Source organism: Protopterus annectens, chromosome 6.part0 (assembly GCF_019279795.1).
Source record: "Protopterus annectens isolate FY-2018-M chromosome 6.part0, PAN1.0, whole genome shotgun sequence".
Classification (NCBI taxonomy): domain Eukaryota; kingdom Metazoa; phylum Chordata; order Ceratodontiformes; family Protopteridae; genus Protopterus; species Protopterus annectens.
In genome coordinates this window covers 23,920,732-23,941,173 of record NC_056737.1, presented here as the reverse complement: position 1 = coordinate 23,941,173, position 20,442 = coordinate 23,920,732, and the positions used below count along the sequence as shown (strand labels likewise).

Below are 20,442 nucleotides of genomic sequence, written 5' to 3'. Positions count from 1 at the left end.
TCCTGCTTATGATTCCCAGTCTAGGGGTAGGTCTAGACGTGGTAGGGGCAGGGCTCAAGGTTCTTTTAGGCCTAGAACAGGGAGTTCACCTGCTCAGACTTCTGGTGAGGGCAGGGGTCAGTCCTTTCGTAAACAGACCCAATGACTTGCCTTTTCAACTGCCAGTAGATTCTCGTCTGGCAGCTCCTTTGGAAGGACAACTGTCTCTTTTCAAAGGAAATTGGGATTTAATTACTCAAGACAGGTGGGTGTTGGACATCATTCTACCAGTCCCTGTGTCAAAAAGGGGCCTAGGATTTTATTCTCGCATGTTCCTAGTACCAGAGAGGGGGAACACGTGGAGACTGCTTTTGGATTTATCTCTCCTCAACACTTATCTGGACATTCCCAAGTTCGAGATGTTGACGTTACAACAGCTTTTACTCCTGCTGGGCAGAGATCACTGGATGGTAACTTTAGATCTCAAGGAAGCTTACCTTCATGTGCATATCAGGCTAAGTTACAGGAAGTATCTGCGGTTTCAAGCTGGAGATTCTCATTATCAGTTCTCTGCATTGCCCTTTGGCTTATCTACTGCGCCCAGAGTATTCACAAAGGTTCTGGCTCCAGTGATAGCTTACTTCAGGCTACAAGGACTTCAAATCTATCCTTATCTAGACGACTGCCTGATTCTGGCTCAAGAAAAGGAAGACCTTCTACAGCATCTGGAATATCTTATAGCAGTGCTAAGATGCCTAGGGTATTCTGTGAACGAAATAAAGTCCAGTCTAGTACCCTCTCAAGACATGTGCTTTCTGGGTGTGAGACTGAATACAGCAGCCCAGATGGCCTTTTTAACCCCGGACAAACAAAAGAGTCTGTCACTTTACTTCCATCAACTATCTCATCAGTCCGTGCTGACTGCAGAGACAGTCCTTCAAGCATTAGGGTTCATGGCATCTTGTATTCTGGTGCTTCCCAATGCCAAACTGCATATGAGGAAGTTACAATGGTATCTCAAAAATGTATGGACACAGCACTGCCAGGATTTAGACACTGTCATTCAAATAATACCTTGCCTTCAAAGAGTATTTTTGTGGTGGGCTCAGGAATGTCACCTAAACAAGGGACTCTCTGTGACCCGGCCATAGGCGAGTCAGATTTTACCGACAGATGCCTCAGACATTGCTTGGGGAGCTCATCTAACTGTGAAGTGGATACAAGACAAGTGGCCTGCCAGACTACAGCATCTACATATCAACATAAAGGAGATGTTAGCAGTCCAGTTCGCATTTCTGGCTTTCAAGGAGTTACTTCTTCCAGGGCAGGTGTTGATTCTAACAGACAACACAACTGTCATGTGGTACTTCAACAAACAAGGGGGAACACATTCTTATCCTCTATGCAGGCATGCAATGATTTTATTGGAGACTGCGCTTGCACCTAACTCTTCAGGCAAGGTTTCTGCCAGGAGCACAGAACTCCTTCGCAGATGTGTTAAGCAGACAAATCATGGATCCCCACAAGTGGAAACTGGATCTTCATGTATTTCAGAAATTGACAGTGTCATGGGAACTCCAGACATAGATCTGTTCGCTTCTCCACTAAACCACCAGCTGCCACAGTTTTGCACAAAGGGGTTTCATCACACAGCTTGGAAAGTGGATGCTCTGTCTTTCAGTTGAACAAACCTTCATCTGTATGCCTTTCCACCTCTGCCTCTTCTTCCAAAGGTACTGTTAAAGGTCAGACAGGACAGGCCAAGGATGATTTTGATAGCTCCAGATTGGCCTCGGCAACACTGGTACCCTCTACTACGGAGTCTGGTAAAGAAGCCTCCATGGCCTTAACCTTTGATTCCACATCTGTTATCCCAGCAGGACGGTCATCTGCTCAATGTCAAGCTTCACTCTCTTCCTCTGACAGCCTGGCATATTCTGTGTTGAAACACAGCAGGTCTCAACTTCCTCAACAAGTTTTAAATGTGATTATGGAAGCTAGAAGACCTAGTACGAGGAAAGTGTACGCAGCAAAATGGAAGAGATTTTTATTTTGGAGTAAAGCAAAGAATTTGGAGATTTCTGAGCCTAATTTGAGTATGGCTCTTCAATATCTTACTGAGTTACTGGACAAGGGTCTGTCCTTCTCTTCCATCAAGATTCATGCTGCAGCAATCTCAGCTCACTATGATTGTGACCCACCATTGTTTTCGCATCCCTTGTTCAAGCAGTTTCTTAGAGGGGCTAAGAATATAAGACCCCACGTAGAGCTCCTACTCCTGCTTGGGATCTCAATTTTGTGTTGGAAAAACTTACTCTACAACCTTTTGAGCCTGCGGCTACTGCTGAATTGAAATATTTGTCATGGAAGACTGCTTTTTTGTTGGCTATTACTTCTGCAAGAAGGGTGTCTGAGTTGCAGGCCCTTATGGCAGTCGAGCCCTTTTTGATTTTCCATAAGGATAGGGTATCATTACGTACTAATCCTTCCTTTATGCCTAAGGTGGTTTCTAGTGTGGCTTTAAACCAAACTATTCATTTGCCTACCTTTTATGCAGATCCCCAAAATAAAGGGGAAAAGATTTTGCATACTTTAGATGTACACAGGCAATTGCGTTATTACTTAAGCAGGACTAAGGATTTTAGGCAGTCTCAGCAGTTGTTTGTTTCTTTTGCTTTGGGTTCGCAGGGCAAGCCTGTGTCAAAACAAACTATTTCTAGGTGGATTGGCTTTTGCATTGCATTTTGTTATTCCCATCATGGCAAGGAGGTTCCAGCTGGGATTAGGCCTCATTCCACTAGGGCTACTGCCACTTCAACAGCATTTCTACGGGGGGTGGCAACTAAGGATATTTTGGAAGCAGCTACTTGGAGTTCAGTGCATACTTTCTCTAAGCATTATCACCTTCCTATCTACTCTAAGTCTAGGGCTGGTTTTGCCACAGCTGTTTTGCAAGGCATGTTGTCAGCTCCTGCTTCTTTATGATTTGCCAGCCTCCCTTACCTCTGCTTTGGGATTCTACCCAATAGTAAGGACTGCAGCAATGGAAGGCGAAGAACATAGTACAGTTTTGTACCTACCATAAATGTAGATGTTCGAGGATTCCATTGCTGCAGTCCAATTCCTCCCTCCTTCCCTCTGTGTTTAGGGGTGGTTGTGTAGGTGATTTACCTGCTTATATTTTTGTATATATTGTTCATGTTTTGGTGCAGGTATTTTGGGCCTTGTCTTTTTAGGGTCTTCTGACATCTGGGGCAAGAAAAGACTGAGGATATGACGCCGGTCATGCGCATTAGTACCCTGACGTACTGACGTCAGTCTAATGCGCCCTGACCGACGTCAGCCTTATACTCTGGTATTCGGGCCGGCTGGATGCGGACTATACCCAATAGTAAGGACTGCAGCAATGGAATCCTCGAACATCTACATTTATGGTAGGTACAAAACTGTACTTTTCTGTTTCCATGGACAGGGAAGATTTACCTAATTTGCAAAGGGGATCATTACTACCTTTTATTTGCCTAGTACTGCTACAGGCAAGAAAAGAAAACAAATTTTTTTTGACTTGTATTTTCATTCAGAAGAGCTCATATTGCAGGAGGGATAGTTGTACTTCAGGAGTTTCTTCTCTTCTGAGCAGTCTGATTCTAATAAAAGTATATTTTCAGATTTCCGTCCTGAAGATTTATCTTTTCCTGAGGCTGTCTATGTTGAAAATTATTTTACTGGGAACAGAGTAAAACTAATTGCATATAAAGTGTATTATGATTTGTTACAGTTTGATATGGTTAAATTTGCACCTGCTCCTCATGTTTTGTTTGTTTTTCTCATTGCTTCTACTTCACCTTGTGTTCAACCTCCTTATCCCTAGGAAGTCTTAACAGATTTTAGGGTACCTCAGACTCGTATTTCATATGATGATGTCAATCTCGCCTTTATTCTCACTGGTGTGTCAGATCCAATCCATCAGATCCATCTCGGCCACTGCAAACGCTTAAGGTCCTCAGCTAAGCTTGTAGGTATTTCCCCTACCCATAATGCAACTCCCTCTCTACCTCAGATCTCGTTTGCCATGCAACGAAGGAGGTTCTGAAAAGCCCTGGGCTAAGTGCTTTCTAAATTTATTATCGTACAGTTATCGTCTATCTTTTTACTGTTAGATTTTTCTGCTACACTATTAAAAGGAACTCTGACAAAATAGTAAATGTTCCCTGCCCCCATTATCACCCGTTTAAGTTGAGGGTGCATAACTGATGTCTGCTTAAGTTAGAGGTTATTCCTCTTTTTCCCTTTATCATCCATTTTAGAGGGCGACCCAAAAAAAAACTGTCCTTTCTTAATCTCCACTGCTTCTCCCATTTCCGGCGTGTGTGTGTGTGCACGTGCACCCCCATGTATTTTCTTCTTGATTCCTACAATATGCCCCAGAAAGAGGAAGGGAAACGACTTGGTTTCAAAAAATGTGAAAAATGTGGGAAGTAGTTGTCACTTAGTGATCCACACACTTGGTGTGTGTATTGCTTGGGGGCCTCTTCATCTTAGAGTTGTGCTCCATATGTCACGGTTTCAATCAGAGACCATTTATGGAACACAAAGACACTTATTTTAAAGGGTCTATTAAAACCCCTTTCTCAGAGGCAATTTCACCGGAGTCCTCTTCAAAATCTGAGAAGCCCTTTAAACTTTCATCTTTGGCTCTAAAATCCTCCTCTGAGCCAAGTCAGAGAAACTTCTCAACTGTGTGCTCCAACAGAACCCTCTGAGCAGATAATCAGTGCTGGATCCAAGACTGTTTTGGAGCCCTTGGCTCCAATGTCTTTGCCTACAGAACTACAACACCAGAGCTGTTCATCCTCCTTGGAAGCAGTAACTTCACGGCTCCCTTCTCCACTTTTGACTAAGTCCAGGTCTCCAATACTATCTACTTTGTCTACCAGGAGCTTGTGTGATGATGATGTCGATAGGGTTGTGCAGAGGCTGCTGAAGACATCGGCCCTGGCTAAACTATTATTGGACCCAAAGGAATTGGATCAGACACAGTCCTCCCCCTTCGATGTCCTTCAAGGATGCATCTGCAGTCATCACATATGGGTTGTCCTGCCTCAGGCAGCCCTTCGGTCGGACGGATTCCAAAGTCTGGGTCTGGCCTCGGCTGATGTCGCACTTTCCCCGACGTCAGAGCATCTGGGGTATAAAAGCATCAACCGACACCATTTTATCCAGTCTTTCTTGCCGCGTGGTGCCCGAAGCAGAAGCAGTTCGCAAGTGCCGGTCGGCCAGCTCCTGTGATTCAGCTACCAAAGACTTCGAAAAAGCTAAGTACCCCGTTGGGGACTCTTTCTTGCCTCAGCCGATGTAAGATAAAGTTAATTGTTTAACTTGTGGGAAACAAATACCTCATAAGGATTTCCACTCTTACTGCCTCCCCTGCCTAGGCCCAGACCACGACGTCTCGGCCTGTTCAGCCTGTGCTTCCTTCAACCGACGAACTCTTAGACGTCGGTCGGAGTTTGCAGAGGAATTCTTTGGGGCTAGTTTTGCTTACAAGATGCCGTCGGAGACTTCGACTTCGCATTTAGTTAAGAAACGGAAGGACAAGGACCGACACACGCGGGCCGCGGTTTCGGCTGAAACCACGGTTAGGCCTACCACGAGTGTCTCGGTCTCGGCTGAAACAGAGTCCTTGGTACTTCCGATTACCGAAACTGCACAACCGACTACCTCGGCCCCGGAGGCCCCGACCGAGTCGGTTATTGAATTACCTTCTGAAACTGGTGTCCAGGAACCTTCCGACACCATTCCTTTAGACAAGTCTACTCCTGCACGTGGTGCAACCAGACCTCCTGCATCCATGTCCATTAAGGCTTTCTCTAGGGCTAAAGCTGCTAAACTTACTAAAGCTTTGCATCCCAAAGTTACCTCTCAGAGACCTACTGGCTCACAGATTCTTAGCTTAGCAGAGGATCTTATCTCCTTAATTAGAGGTTCTCAACCTCATCCGGACAGGGGCTCTCAACCACCTCCAGACAAAAGGCCCAGGGTTGAGCCCTCTGACCCCCACTCCTCAGATGAGTCCACTGATGGCTGTACTCTGTCAGACCACCAGGAGGAGGCTTATTCGGCCTACGAGGATTCTGATGCTGAAGAATCTATTCCCTCGGCCTCCCCTCCTGAAGAGTTTTCCTTTGGAGAGACATTACACTCTATGAGAGAACATTTTCAATGGCAGGGTCAGGAATTCTCTGATTCTAGAAAGAGATTAAGGACCTTTTTACATTTACCTCAGCATAGGCCTTTAGCTATACCTCCTGTTTTGAATGTTATTGATGATGTGTACTCTGATGCTAGTACAGCCCCTGACTCTCTCCCTCTGGCTCCTGCCAAACCTGATAGGTACTACAGGGTCCCGGACTCACATCTACACCTGTACAAGGCCCACTCTGCTGATCCAGAAACTATTTCCCAGGGCCCAAAAGGGGTTGCAGCTTCCACTGCTAGAAATCCTCTACCCTCTGAAAGGGAGTCCAGAGCTTGAGAGAGATGGGGTAAGAAAGTGTATACTTCTGCAACTCTTTCCATGAGGGCATTAAATTGTCAATTTCATATGATACAGTACCAAGAGTATTTGTTAGATGAATTGCATAAGAAACTGTCTTCTTCTGAACCCCTTGATCGCAAATCCCTTCAGGATCTGGTACATAACTCCCAGTAGATTAGTAACTATTTCTTGCAGTGTGGTTATGATGCATTGGAAGCTTCATGTAGGTCAGCTATGACAGGTACAGTCATACGTAGGCATGCCTGGCTGAAGGAACAATCTCTGCCAGACCATGTTAAAGCTAAGCTTTTGGATGCTCCTATGGAAAAGCAAAAATTATTTGGTTCCACGGCTCAAGCAGTCTTAAAGAAATTTGAAGAAAAGGCAAAATCTGTGCAAACAGTCAAAGACTTTCTGCAAGTCCAACCACCGAGATTCAGCAGAAATTGGCCTACTAAGAATTGGTCCTTTCCGGACTCAGACAGATCTCAGAGAGGCAGGAATAGGCGTGCCAGAGGTAGAGGGCAAGCTAGAGGCTCCTACAGAGCCATCAATGCAGCCTCCCAACCAGAGAGATAGTGCAGGAACTACAACTGCTACACCAGGACAGACTCAATGACTTTGTTTTGACTCAGCCGACCAGGGCTCAATTAGAAGCACCTTTGGGCGGAAAGCTTTCTTTATTTTCAAAAAATTGGCACAGCATTACAAGGGACACATGGACACTGCAAATAATAGACAAAGGATACAGGTTCCATTTCCACACATTGCCAAAAAGAAAAGGCATGCCAGACCTGCCACCAAATCAGAGGGCAGAAGCTTTGAAACAAATTTCCAGCTTAATACAAATGAAAGCTATAGAAAAGGTACCTCTTTCAGAACAAGGCCAAGGATTTTACTCCAGATTATTCCTTATTCCAAGAAAAGAAAATCAATGGAGGTCTATTCTCGACTTGTCCGCATTGAATACTTACCTCATTGTGCCAAAATTCAAAATGCTGACTCTACAGCAACTCCTTCCCATGCTGGGCAAGGGGTCTTGGCTGGTGACTCTAGACCTCAAGGAGGCATACCTGCATGTCCCTATCAGACAAAGTTGCAGAAGACACCTAAGATTTCTTGCAGGGTCAGAGCATTATCAATTCTCAGCATTGCCCTTTGGCTTATCTTCTGCGCCCAGAGTATTCACGAAATGCCTGGCATCAGTGATTGCACACTGCAGACTTCAGGGGATACAAATTTACCCATATCTGGACGACTGCCTTATACAAGTGGACAGCAAGCAAACTTTGTTAAAGGACTTGGATTATGCCATCCACCTACTGCAGGCCTTGGGATATACAGTCAACATCCACAAATCAAGACTTGTTCCATCCCAAAGAATAACTTTTCTGGGTGCGGATCTAGACACAGCCACCCAAATGGCCTTTCTAACAGAAGAAAAACAAAAACAACTACCGGATTACTTCAAGAATCTGACAAGACAAACTCAGCTGACTGCAAGGAAAATCCTGCAGGCCCTGGGTTACATGGCATCTTGCATTCTTCTGATCCCACAAGCAAGGCTGCATATGAGAAAATTACAATGGTACCTAAGGAGTTTATGGACTCAGCACAGTCGCAGCTTAGAAACTTTGATCCCACTCATTCCATGCCTCCAAAAGGAATTTCTGTGGTGGACTCAAGCCTGCCAGTCGAACAGCGGGTTGCCCTTCAGCAAGCCAAGAGCCAACCAAACCATCACTACGGGCGCTTCAGACCAAGGTTGGGGAGCACACATGGAGGGCAGATGTATCCAAGGGCTATGGTCACAAAGAGAGCTGCGCATGCACATAAACCAAAAGGAAATGCTGGCAGTGATACAAGCAATCGAGGCCTTCAAACTTTTTCTTCATCAAGGCCACCTACTCATAAGGACAGACAACACCACAGTTATGTGGTACATAAACAAGCAAGGAGGCACCCATTCCTACCCTCTTTGCAGACTGGCAATGAATCTATGGGAACTTTCCTTGAAACTCAATATACAGCTGCAGTCCCAGTTCGTGCCAGGGAAAGACAATATACTGGCATACAGCTTAAGCAGAAATATCATGGATGCACACAAATGGATGCTGCACCCAGACATCTTCTTACTCATAACACAATCATGGTGAAGGCCAGAAATAGATCTGTTCGCCTCCCCCCACAATCATCAACTGAAGAAATTCTGCTCAAGGACATACCCCCCACAAGCATGGAAAGTGGACGCTCTCTCTTTCAGCTGGAAAGCTCTAACAGTGTATGCTTTCCACCTCTCCCATTAATGACCAAGGTCTTACTGAAGATCAGGACAGAGCAGCCCAGAGTGATTTTGATAGCTCCAAACTGGCCAAGACAGCACTGGTACCCACTGTTAAAGAGCATGTCACAAGCGAAACCGTGGCCTCTCCCCCTATGGCCACTTCTACTGACGCAGCACAATTTCAAGACTCTGCATTCCAACCTGAAAACCTTGCAGCTAACTGCCTGGAAAATACCATGATGACTCCTCAGGATAAGCTATCCCAGAGAGTGAAGGATATTATTATGGAAGCTCGACGGCCTTCCACAAAGAAGGCATATTCAGCAAAATGGAAAAGATTTCACACTTGGAACACAACAAAGGGCCTGGATGTGACAGTGATGAACATGGCACATATACTGGAATATTTGGCAGAATTGTTCCACAACGGCCTGTCTTACTCTTCCATTAAGATACATGCCTCAGCAATTTCAGCAGAATACAATGTTAATCCACCTGTCTTCTCTCATCCTCTCCTGAGACAGTTTCTAAGAGGAATCAAAAACATCAATCCTCCAAGGAAACCACCTCTACCTACTTGGGACCTTAACTTCGTGTTGGAAAAACTAACACTTCCTCCCTTTGAACCAGCAGCATCTGCAGATCTACATTTTCTGTCTTGGAAAACTGCCTTCCATCTGGCCATAACCTCAGCAAGAAGAGTATCTGAGTTACAAGCTCTAATGGCAGTACAGCCATTTCTTATCTTTCATCAGGACAGAGTTTCATTGAGAACCAATCCTACATTTATGCCAAAGGTGGTATCCAGGGTATCTTTGAACCAAGCTATTCACTTGCCTACATTCTTCCCACAACCACAAAATAAAGGGGAGAAACTTCTGCACACCCTGGACATACACAGACAGTTGCGCTACTACTTGGACAGAACTAAAAGTTACAGAAAGACTGACCAACTGTTTGTAGCATATGCTGCTGGGGCGCAAGGAAAAGCAATTTCCAAACAGACAATTTCAAAATGGATAGGAAATTGCATTCGTTTTTGTTACTCCTTTCATGGAAAAACTGTGCCAGCTGACATTAGACCTCATTCCACGAGAGCCACAGCCACCTCCACAGCCTTCCTAAGAGGGGTGGCTACCATGGAGCTCCGTGCATACATTTGCCAAGCATTACAATTTACCTTTAAACTCCAGATCCAGAGCAGGCTTTGCTACGGCAGTCCTGCAGGGTATCTTAGCTACACCATCCTTTACTTAGTACCTCCACCCCCAGATTGGCTATGGTATTCTACCCATATGTGATGACTGCAGATGCATCCTTGAAGGACATAGTACAGTTTTGTACCTACCATAAATGTAGATGTCCGATAGGTATGCATCTGCAGTCAGATTTACCCTCCCTCCTTCCCCTCTGTGGTATACTTCTTGGGTACTTACCCCTGTTATAGCTAGCTGGGGGGATCTATTATGGTGTATTTGTTTTTATAGTACTGTGCATGTTTGGATTTGTTTTTGCAATACATATCTCCAAATTTTAGCCTTCCTTAGAGGGCACCTGGCATCTGGGGCAAGAAAAACTGAGGAAAATGTCGTCGGCTGATGCTTTTATACCCCAGACGCTCTGACGTCGGGGAAAGTGCGACATCAGCCGAGGCCAGACCCAGACTTTGGAATCCGGCCGACCGAAGGGCTGCCTGAGGCAGGACAACCCATATGTGATGACTGCAGATGCATACCTATCGGACATCTACATTTATGGTAGGTACAAAACTGTACTTTCCTCTTCCTCCTCCGATCTGTCCCTTGGTGTTGGAGCTGGAAGGCTTCGATGTCCAGCTTGTGTCTGTATTGGCTCCTGGACCTTCTGCTTCCGCACATCTAATATCTATCCTGAGCACTTCTCTCCAGTCAGAGAAGGCGACCTCTAGGACTGACCGTGTCCGGTTGTCTCCTCTGAGCCAGTTCAGATCTCTCCATAGCCGACTCTGCCTCTGGGGGCTTCGACGCAGGTCAATTCGGCTCCTACCTCTGCTTCAGAGATTGTGTCTCTTGCACTGGAGATACCGTCTGATCCGATGACTTTTTTGTCAGATCTGAGGAGTTCTTCGTAGCAGAGGCAGACTGCTTTCGAGGTTATGGGGAGGGTTTTGACTCCATCCCAGTCAAAGATGCAACCCTTATCGGATCTTCCTACCAGTTCTGGACAGGTTCTTTGTCCTCTCACATAACCCTTGCACAGGATCGCAGAGATCCAAGGTCTCAAGATGTCCAACAAGGGACTCCCCCGTCTTCTGAAACCTCCCCAGAGTACCCCACTGAGAGGGTCCTTCAGAAGAGGACCTGCACGAGGAAGCACCTGGACTCCCCAGAGAAGTCTATCACACCAGATACTGACCTTGATGATGCAGAACTGTCCCCACAGTCACCTCCTGAAGATGTCTCCTTTGGAGACATCCTTGAAATCTTAAAGCAGAGAGGTGACTGGCAGTCCACATCCCCTTCAGCTGAGGAGTCCGTTTACCTGAAGGCTCTCGGGTCTCACCCTTTGACCTCTTGGATGACCCATCCTTTCAACAAGCTTATGGACTTAATTTTTTGGAAAGCTTGGGAAGCACCCAGATTCCTAGAGCCTACACCTAGGAGGCCAAATTAATACATCTCGGCCCCAAAAGATAAGGCCTTTTTAAGTAAAGGTATAGCAGTTGATGCCATGATCATGGCAGTGTCCACTAAAATGGAGCTGTCTGAGACCAGCTCCTCTATCCGTCCTCCTAAGAAGGATTCTAGAAACATGGATAGGTGTGGGAAGCATGGCTTTCCATCAGTGACCTTTGCCTTTCAGTCTCTGAATTACCTTACCCATTTTACCAGATTACAGAAGGACCCATTAAAGGAGCTTGCAGACTCCCTCCAAGGACCTGTAGCTGATGCAGTGGCAGAGAAGGTCAATGCACAGCTTGCCACCCTCAAATTTGGTTAACTCTTCTATGACGCTCATATCTTATACAGCAGATGGGATGTGTAGGGCTGTGGGTTTAGGTATTGCTTTTAGGAGGCGGACCTGGATATGCCTTTGCGATTTTGTGTGACCCTTCAAGTCTTCTTTCTTTAATGCCCCTTTTGATGGCTCTTCTATTTTTGGGCCTAAAATGAAAGAAATGCTCACCAGGTGTGAACAGGAGGGCAAGACCTTGTCTGCCATTGGAGTACATTTTTCCACACCTACCAGACCCTTTCCCAAGGGTCAGGGAGGTAGTGGGAAGATGTGGTTCAGAAAAACAACAGAGGTCATTCCAGGGCACACAGTGTAAAAGTTCCCCCAGGGGCAGAGGGGGGAACAACAATGTAAGGTACTGTCCACGCGGCAGGGGAGACCCACAAAATCAGGGCTCCAGACAGTCGGCCTTTGGTGAGCCCCTTCAGCTCTCCTGAAGGGGTGCCCGACTGCTCGCCTCTGGAGGCAGTCGGGGGGGGGGTGATAGTTTCTGCACTGAGAAACCTGGCAAAATATTGCCAACAAATGGGTGCAGAACATAATATCCAGGGGATATGTCATTTCCTTCTCCTACCCCTTTCCCATAAACAAGTCAGTTCCAGATGTTCCAACCAGATGGAACAGGCAACCTTAGAAATTCAAAAGTTGCTGAGAAAAAGTCATCCAAGAAGGCCCCACAGACCAAGGAAGTATCTGGAACTTACTCAAGATTCTTTTTAGTTCCAAAGAAACCGGGGGACTGGAGACCCATCTTGGAACTCAGTAATTTGAACAAATCTTTCAAGAGGTTCAAGTTCTGGATGGTGACGTTGCAGTCGATAGTTCCATTTCTGGAAAAAGACAATTGGATGTGCTCCATAGACGTTTAGGATGCATGCTGTCACATTTGGATGGACAGGCAATTAAGAAGGTATTTGGCTCCCATGCACAAAGTGCAAGGTTCGATCTGACATCCAACCAATGCCTGTTTGGAGTTTGCACATTCACCCTGTGTCTCCATGAGGTTTCTCCTATGTCCAAAAACATGCTGAGTGTTTCCATCTCAGATTCACCAATGAATGGAGCTGTAGGAAGCAGCACAGACTCTACATGGTGCCCTATAGGGGGGGAAGTGCTGTACAGACCAGCCACTATGGGCATCTACTGTGGTGTGCAGTATCCTCAAGATAGGATAACATGGATCACAGACTACACACAGTGGCAGGGCTAGCCACTCGATGGAGTAAAATATGGTCTAGGTGATTTTGGTCATGTTGACTAATGTCGCCAAAATTGGCATGGGTTGTTACCACTGGTAAGTGGGTTGAGGACCTGGCCTACTCTGACCTACGTCAGGGACCCTTGTTAACGGTGGGAGGCGTATATGTGTCCCCTGTTGGCCAGTGTGTGCATGCCATAAAGCTCAGCAGCCCTGGGTCAATAAGCTACTGGCCGGCCGGTGTCTAGTTGCCCAGCCTGGGTTAGCTGTGTTGAGGGAAAGCTGGACATCAAACCAACTGACCTGCCAAAGATGAGCTGAGAATTGCTACGCTTAATGTATTTTCACTGACAGGACACAGCTTGGAAGTGGATGACATGATGATATGGAGGAGGCTGGACATCCTGTGTATCCAAGAGATGAGATGGAAGGGCAGTGCAGCAAAGCCACTTGGCTTGGGATCCAGACTCTACTACTCAGGAGGGGGACAGGCTAGAAATGGTGTAGGAATTGTGGTGAGAGAGAGGCTTCAGAAGGGAGTGAGGGATATAATCAGAATTAATGACAGACTCATGGCTATCAAACTCCAGTGTAATGATAGGGCAGTATTCATATAGCCAATGCCCCACAGCAGGGTTGTGATAGTGAGGAAAAGAGTGCATTCAGAAAGCAGTTGCAGAGCCTGCTAGATAAAGCAGAGCAACATGAATTGGTGTTATTAATGGGTGACTTGAATGCACATATCGGGACAGACAGAACAGGATAGAAGGACCGCCTGGGTGCACATGGGTGGAGCAACAGGAATAGAGGAGGAAAAGCCATTCTAGACTTCTTTTTGGCAAATGGCTTGACAGTAGACAGCACAAAGTTCAGAAAGAGAGACAGTCACAAGATCATATACAAGAGCAGCCAATAACCAATTCAAGTAGACTTCTTCCTAGTAAGGAAAGGCACTGGGGTAGAATCCATGATTGCAAAGTCATCCCCAGTGAACCATACGGCCCACAGCATAAACCACTAGTTGCCACAATCAGCTGCAGGCAGTGGTCAAAGAAGGCTCTAAGGTCAGCAGAGACCAGGCTGAAGATCTGGAATTTGACTGGAGAGAAAGTACAACAGGTCAAGGAATTGTTTAGGGGTCTAGCACCCCAAGAAGAGGAAATGGGTGGAGTTGAACAAGAATGGCAGCACCTAAAAACAACATGTGTTAGGACTACAATAAAGATATGTGGCTGAGCCGCGTATGGAAATAAGATACATAAAAAAGGTGGTGGAATGCAGAAGTCCAGGAGGTCATCAAAAGAAAGGAGGAGTGCAGGAAGAAGTGGGAGATGGAACAGCCTGACCAGGCTAGGAGGGACTACTGGTTGGCTAACAAAGAAGCTAAGAAAGAAGTTGTAATAGCAAAGGAGGCACTCTACCAACTTCTAGAAAGTGAGTCAGTAAGTGGCACAAAGAAGCTATATCATGTTGCAAGGCAAAGACAGAAAGATAAAGAAAACAGTCTAAGACACCCTTCATAATGGATGCCAGCAACAGCCTGCTAACCAGTGCACAGGACATCAGAGGTAGATGGAAGGAGTATTTCCAGCAGCTTCTGAATAAAGAAATCCCCACAGAAGCTGTACTGCCCCAGGAACCACCTACAGTGAAAGAAGAGGAGGACCCCACCCTAGAAGACGCAAGAACAACACTAAGGAAAATAAAGTCAGGGAAAGCAGCAGACTCAGGTAAGGTCACAGCAGATAAAATAAAGATGCTGGGTGAGATAAGGGAGAAATGGCTCCTGATGGTACTAATAGCAGTTTGGAGAGAAAGGCGTATCCCAGATGAATGGAGAATAAGCATACTCATGCCAGTGTACAAGAACAAAGGGGACATCCACAGCTGTGGGGAGTACAGAAGCATCAGACTCCTATCATGTTGCATGAAAGTTCTGGAGAGGGTGATAAACGGATACGCAGAGTAGTAGAAAGTAAGATGGGAAATGGGCAGTTTGGATTCAGATCAGGATGCATCACAATAGACCCAATGTTTGCAGTGAGACAGATACTTGAGAAGAGGCTAGAGATGAGGAGGAAGTCCAACTGGGCATTCCTAGACTTGAAGAAAGCATATGACAAAGTCCCAAGAAAGCTGAACTGGGCAGTACCGCGGTGGTTTGATGTCCCAGAAACATTGGTAGAATTAGAGCAGGCTATGTACAAGGACCCAATGACTCAAGTATGAACAGTGTTTGGCCTCACAGAGGGGTTCCCAGTGGGAGTGAGTATAAACCAGGGTTCAACTCTGAGCCCACTGCCATTCATACTGGTGATGGACTACAATGGCAGACAGGTCGGGGGGGACAGATCAACAAAAGTTGCTGTATGCAGATGATGTGGCATTACAGGCGGACTCTGAGCTTGAACTTCAAAGGCTAGGAGAATGGAATACAAAACTAAAGGCATATGCAATGAAACTAAGCACAGATAAGACATTGGTAATGGCAGCAAATTGGGGAAATCAGAAGAAGATGAGAATAGAGAGAGAAGGGAAGATATTGGATTAGGTAAACAGCTTTCAAGTATCTAGGAGGGGTGGTTGAGGAGAAGGAAAGTCTGAAGAGGTCAAAGCTAGAATCAGAGGGGCTGCAGCCAACTGTGGACTAGAGTGTCAGGTGTAGTCTGAAAGAAAAATGCAAAAGAAGCTGAAAAGTAATGTGTACAAGACAGTGGTGTGACCAGTAAGTCTGTATGGTACAGAAACCTGGGCAGTAACGGCAGAACAGTTGAAGCTAGAGGTGATGGAATTGAAGTGTCTGAAAAGGGTGGTAAGATGCACACTGTAGGACAAAGAAATGAGCACTTTAGAGCAGAAGCCAAAGTAGCTCCAGTTGCAGAAAAGATCTAAGAGAACAGATTACAGTGGTTTGGACATGTGCAGAAAAGCAGAAGACAATCTGGTGAGGAAGATTTGGGACAAACAAGAAGGTAAGAGGAAGCTAGGACGTCCAGCAAAGAGGTGGATGGATTGTGAGAAAGATCTACGACAATCAGGCAGGAGTGTGGCCCTGAATCGAGAGAGCTGGCGACAGTTAACATGATACTCTGCCCCCATGTAGAAAAAAATGGGAAAAGGGGGCTGGTGTTGACGATGATGAGGCAATCCAGAAGGTTCTTACTCTTCCAGCTAGGAGCCAGTCACTTCAGTTTTGAGCTGTGCCCTTTGGTCTCACTACAGCCCCCAGTGTTTCACCAAGTGTATGGCAGTAGTGGCAGCTCACCTGAGATGCTAAGGATTCCGTGTGTTTCCATATCTGGATGACTGGATCATCACCGCCCCAACCAGTCATCTTCTACTGCAAACCAGGGATTACACTCTATAACTCTGTTACTCCCAAGGGATTACCATAAATTATGAAAAATCTGCTCTAGAGCCATGTCAGTCCTTGCCTTGCTTTTCATAGGAGTGCAGATAGACACAACAATTATGACAGCAAAGCTTCCACAAGACAGGGTACACTACTTGCGATGTTATGTAAGGATGCTGATCAGGAAGAAACAGGCTTCTGCCAAGCTGGTTCTCCAAGTTCTAGGGGAAAATGGCAGCTTCAAGTGTTCTAATTCCTCTAGCTCTGCTTCACATGAGAATCCTCCAATGGTTACTTTTGACATAATGGTCAATCCTAGATCTTCCAACGACACATAAAGTTATGATAACCGACTCATGCAAAAGGGACCTATAGTGGTGGCTCATTTCTTCTCTGGTGTTTAAGGACCATACCTTTTATTCCCCCTCAGCCCCAAGCTATGGTGACCATCGACGCTTCCCAGATTGGGGGGGGGGATTATCTGGGAAAGACAGTTCAAGGCATTGGTAACAACACGAGCCTCATTTGCAGATAAACACTCTAGAGATGAGGGTGGTGCTTTTGGCGTTGAAAGCATTTCAGAACTCCCTCCCTCTGGGTGCGATAGCAATCCAGTCTGACAGTCTGTAGTTTGCTATATAACCAAACAAGGGGGAACCAGATCTTACCCCCTATGTCAAGAAGCCTTGAGGATCTGGCAGTGGGCAGAGACCTTCAACCGCTTTCTCATAGCAATGCACATCCCGGGGAAATCCAACGTGATTGCAGACACATTGAGTAGAGCCATTTTATGGCCCCACTAGTGGTCCCTCAGTCAGAAAGTTGCAGAAGAGATTTTCCAAAAATGGGGCCAGCCTTGCTGCGATTGCTCTGTGTCACCAGTCAATGTCAATTGCAGCGCTATTTTGCTCTGACCCTGCTGCGGAGGAGTCACCAAAGGACGCACTTGCTTACGTTTGGCCCCTGGGACAACTTTATGCTTTTCCACCAATCCTCTAATCCCCAAAATCATACAGAAAGCAAGTTTGTTGGAGACCGCATTGATCCTAATTGGCCTTGACAAATCTGGTTTCCCTTTCTTTGGCCTCATGTACAGGAGTGACCATTGATTCTGGAGCCGGCTCTGGACCTGCTGACTCACCTGTCAGGAATGGTTCATCCCGGTCTAAACGGTCTCAAACTAACAGCTTGGCTGCTCCATTTCCCCTGATCGCCAGGTTTCCTCTCCTTTCCAGTTAAACATATTTTGTTATCTTCCCACAAAACATCTACACAAAAATTGTACAAAAGTAAATGTGGAAAGATTTGTGGCATGGTCTAACCTTAATCAGATAGACCTATGTACTGCCCCATACACTCTTTCCTAGAATATTTGGGAAAGCTTTTCAGTGAGGGAGCCACTGCATCTACTTTTAGGGTTCAGCTAGCAGCAATTTCAGTTTTTTTCATGTAGGAGTAAATGGTTCTGAAATCATGTCAAACAGACTTTGTAAAGCATTCCTCAGAGGAACTACAGTGATATGACCTCCATACAGAAACCCAATTCCACCTTGGGATTTGAATTTTGTGTTGTCAAAGATCATCTCCCCTCCTTTTGAACCATCTGTTACTTGCAAATTAAAATATCTCTCATGGAAAACGCTCCTTTTAGTAGCTGTTATTTCAGCAAGGAGAGTTTTGGAGTTGCAAGCCCTGTCCACCAAGCCTCCACACCTAATTTTTCACAAGGATAGAGTTTCTTTACGCACTAACCCTTCCTTTTTAGTTAGTGTTGTTGGAAAGTGATCTCAGTCTGCTGACTTACCAGTTTTCTTCCCAAATTTTCAAAATAAAGGGAAATATTCTTTACATCTTCTGGATGTTCACAGACAGTTACGTTTCTACCTGCACTGGACATCAGAAATTAGAAAGTCAGATCAACTTTTTATTTCCTATTCTGATGTCAAGAAAGGCCAACCAGTCTCCAAGGTTACATTGTGCATTTGGCTTTCACAACGTATATCTTTCATATACAGTTCTAACAATAAGACTATTTCTAATTCTATCAAAGCTGATTCCACCAGGTCAATAGCTGCTTCTGCAGCCTTTCAAGCTAGATTACTGTTGGACAACATCTGCTCTGCAGCAACATGGGCAAAACCACATACCTTTATTACTCATTTACAAGTTGGGTTTGGCCTCTAGGAGTAGAGCATCCTGTGGTTCTATGGTTCTGAGGAATATTATCCCACGAGTCAGGTAGCTAGAGACGTAGTCCCACCAGTGAGAATAAAGGCAAGATTAACAACATCACATAAAGAAGTTATGTACTTGCATAACGTTCCATGTGTGTTGTTCATCTCAACCTTTATTCTCACAACCCACCCACCATACTCCATGCCAGTCTGTACTCCTGGGAGACCGAGTAGTTCTAATTGGTCTTTTTAGGACTCTCTAGCCTCAGAAATAATGTGGGTTTTTATACACATACACATATATGTGTGTGTGTGTGTGTGTGTGTGTGTGTATATATATATATATATATATCTGTATGTGTGTGTGTACAAAAATATGCTTATAAAAGCTGCTATTCTAGTCACTGCTTGAGAGCAAACAAGATCTGAGGTAATGAGGGAGGTGCATTATGGGTAGGGAAAATGCCCAAGACCTTAGCTGAGGATCTCGAGCTTTTGCAATGGCCGAGATGGATCAGATCTAACCCACCAGGGAGAATAAAGGTCAAGATGGACAGCACACATGGAACGTTATGGTAAGTACATAACTTTCATTTTTTTCCATAAAGCAGATCCAACAATAATTTAAGACTGCTTCTGCTGCTGATGCTAATTTGCCCTCTGATAAGGAATGGAAAGCTTTTGACAAGTTTATTCTGCTTCTTTATCTTCCAGGATTTTAAACTGTTAAGAATATACATTATTCACAGTTATCTTTTGAGAACATGCAAACGTTTATTATTAAGATTCCTTCTCCTGAGGTAAAAAATTACAGTTATGACTCCCTAACAATTGTTTCTCATGTTACTAAGCATGTTTTGAAGTGAGATTATGTTACTGATGATTTTTCATCTAGAGCTGCTGCTTCTGCATTAGTAATGAAAAGGTTGCCTTAGTTTATTCTCAAAACCTTCCTGAAGGTCTTAAAGCTGAAATTTTACGTTCTGCCTTAGACAAGGACGTTGTTTGGCTGTTCTGCAACTGAGATGCTCAAGTGTGATGAAAGGGGAAAGATGATTCAAAGCGTGACTCAGATATTTCTACCCTCCTGTTTTAAGGCAAATAAAAACTTCCCTTCCTTGTCAGCTCAGCATTCTTCTTCAATAATTAAGAGTCCGTTAAATAGGAGTTTAAAAAACAATAGCAAAGAGGCTCCTAAAAGAAAGGAAAAGTCTCTCAAATTAGGGACAGTCCTCCCAGTCAGCATGACTATTTGCCTGTTCTGCCCCCTCCCTTCTCATCCTGGCAACTTTTCCACATTCTTGAGGCTTCATCTTACATGATGCAGCAGATTGTGACAGACAAATGGGTTTTAAATATAATAGAGCAGGAGTATACTTGGCAGTAAGAATCCCTCCCCTGTCCCAAGTGACTCTTCTTTGCCCTAGGAACCAAGTCTCCATGGTTCCTCCCATTCTTCATCTGATGCTTGCTCACAGAGTAATAGAACCAATAACCTGTGTCAGATAGGCAAAGCATTTTATTCATAGATTGTTCTGTTACCAAAGAAAGAAGGATCATGGACACCTGTATTGGACAATTCCTTTCTAAATCTGAATCAAGATTCCAAAATTCTTTCCCTTCATTCCCATTTACTTCTGCTCCCTTTAGTAGCTTTCATTGTAAAGCTGTTCTTAAATGATGCTCTTAATCTTATTCCCATTGCCAAGCTGTTCAGATCTTTTTTAAGATTTTCTTTGTCAGGTTTGCATATCGGTTTTCTTTCTTACCTTTGGATTTTCCACTATACCAAGGGTATTCACAAAGTATCCATCTCCTGTAACTGATTACTGCAGACTTCAAGTCATTCACATATTTCCATATTTGTATGATTCTTAACTCTACAGACTTTTTTCTCCAACTGTCAAGTCTTTAACAACTCTT

At 45.0% G+C, this 20,442-nt stretch overlaps 1 protein-coding gene across 5 annotated transcripts in view; it reads left to right on the top strand.

Annotated features, from left to right (window-relative positions):
• HECTD1 (HECT domain E3 ubiquitin protein ligase 1) overlaps window positions 1-20,442 on the top strand; it is a 4,301,832-nt gene that overhangs the window by 4,088,833 nt on the left and 192,557 nt on the right. The gene's annotated exons all lie outside the window — the stretch shown is intronic.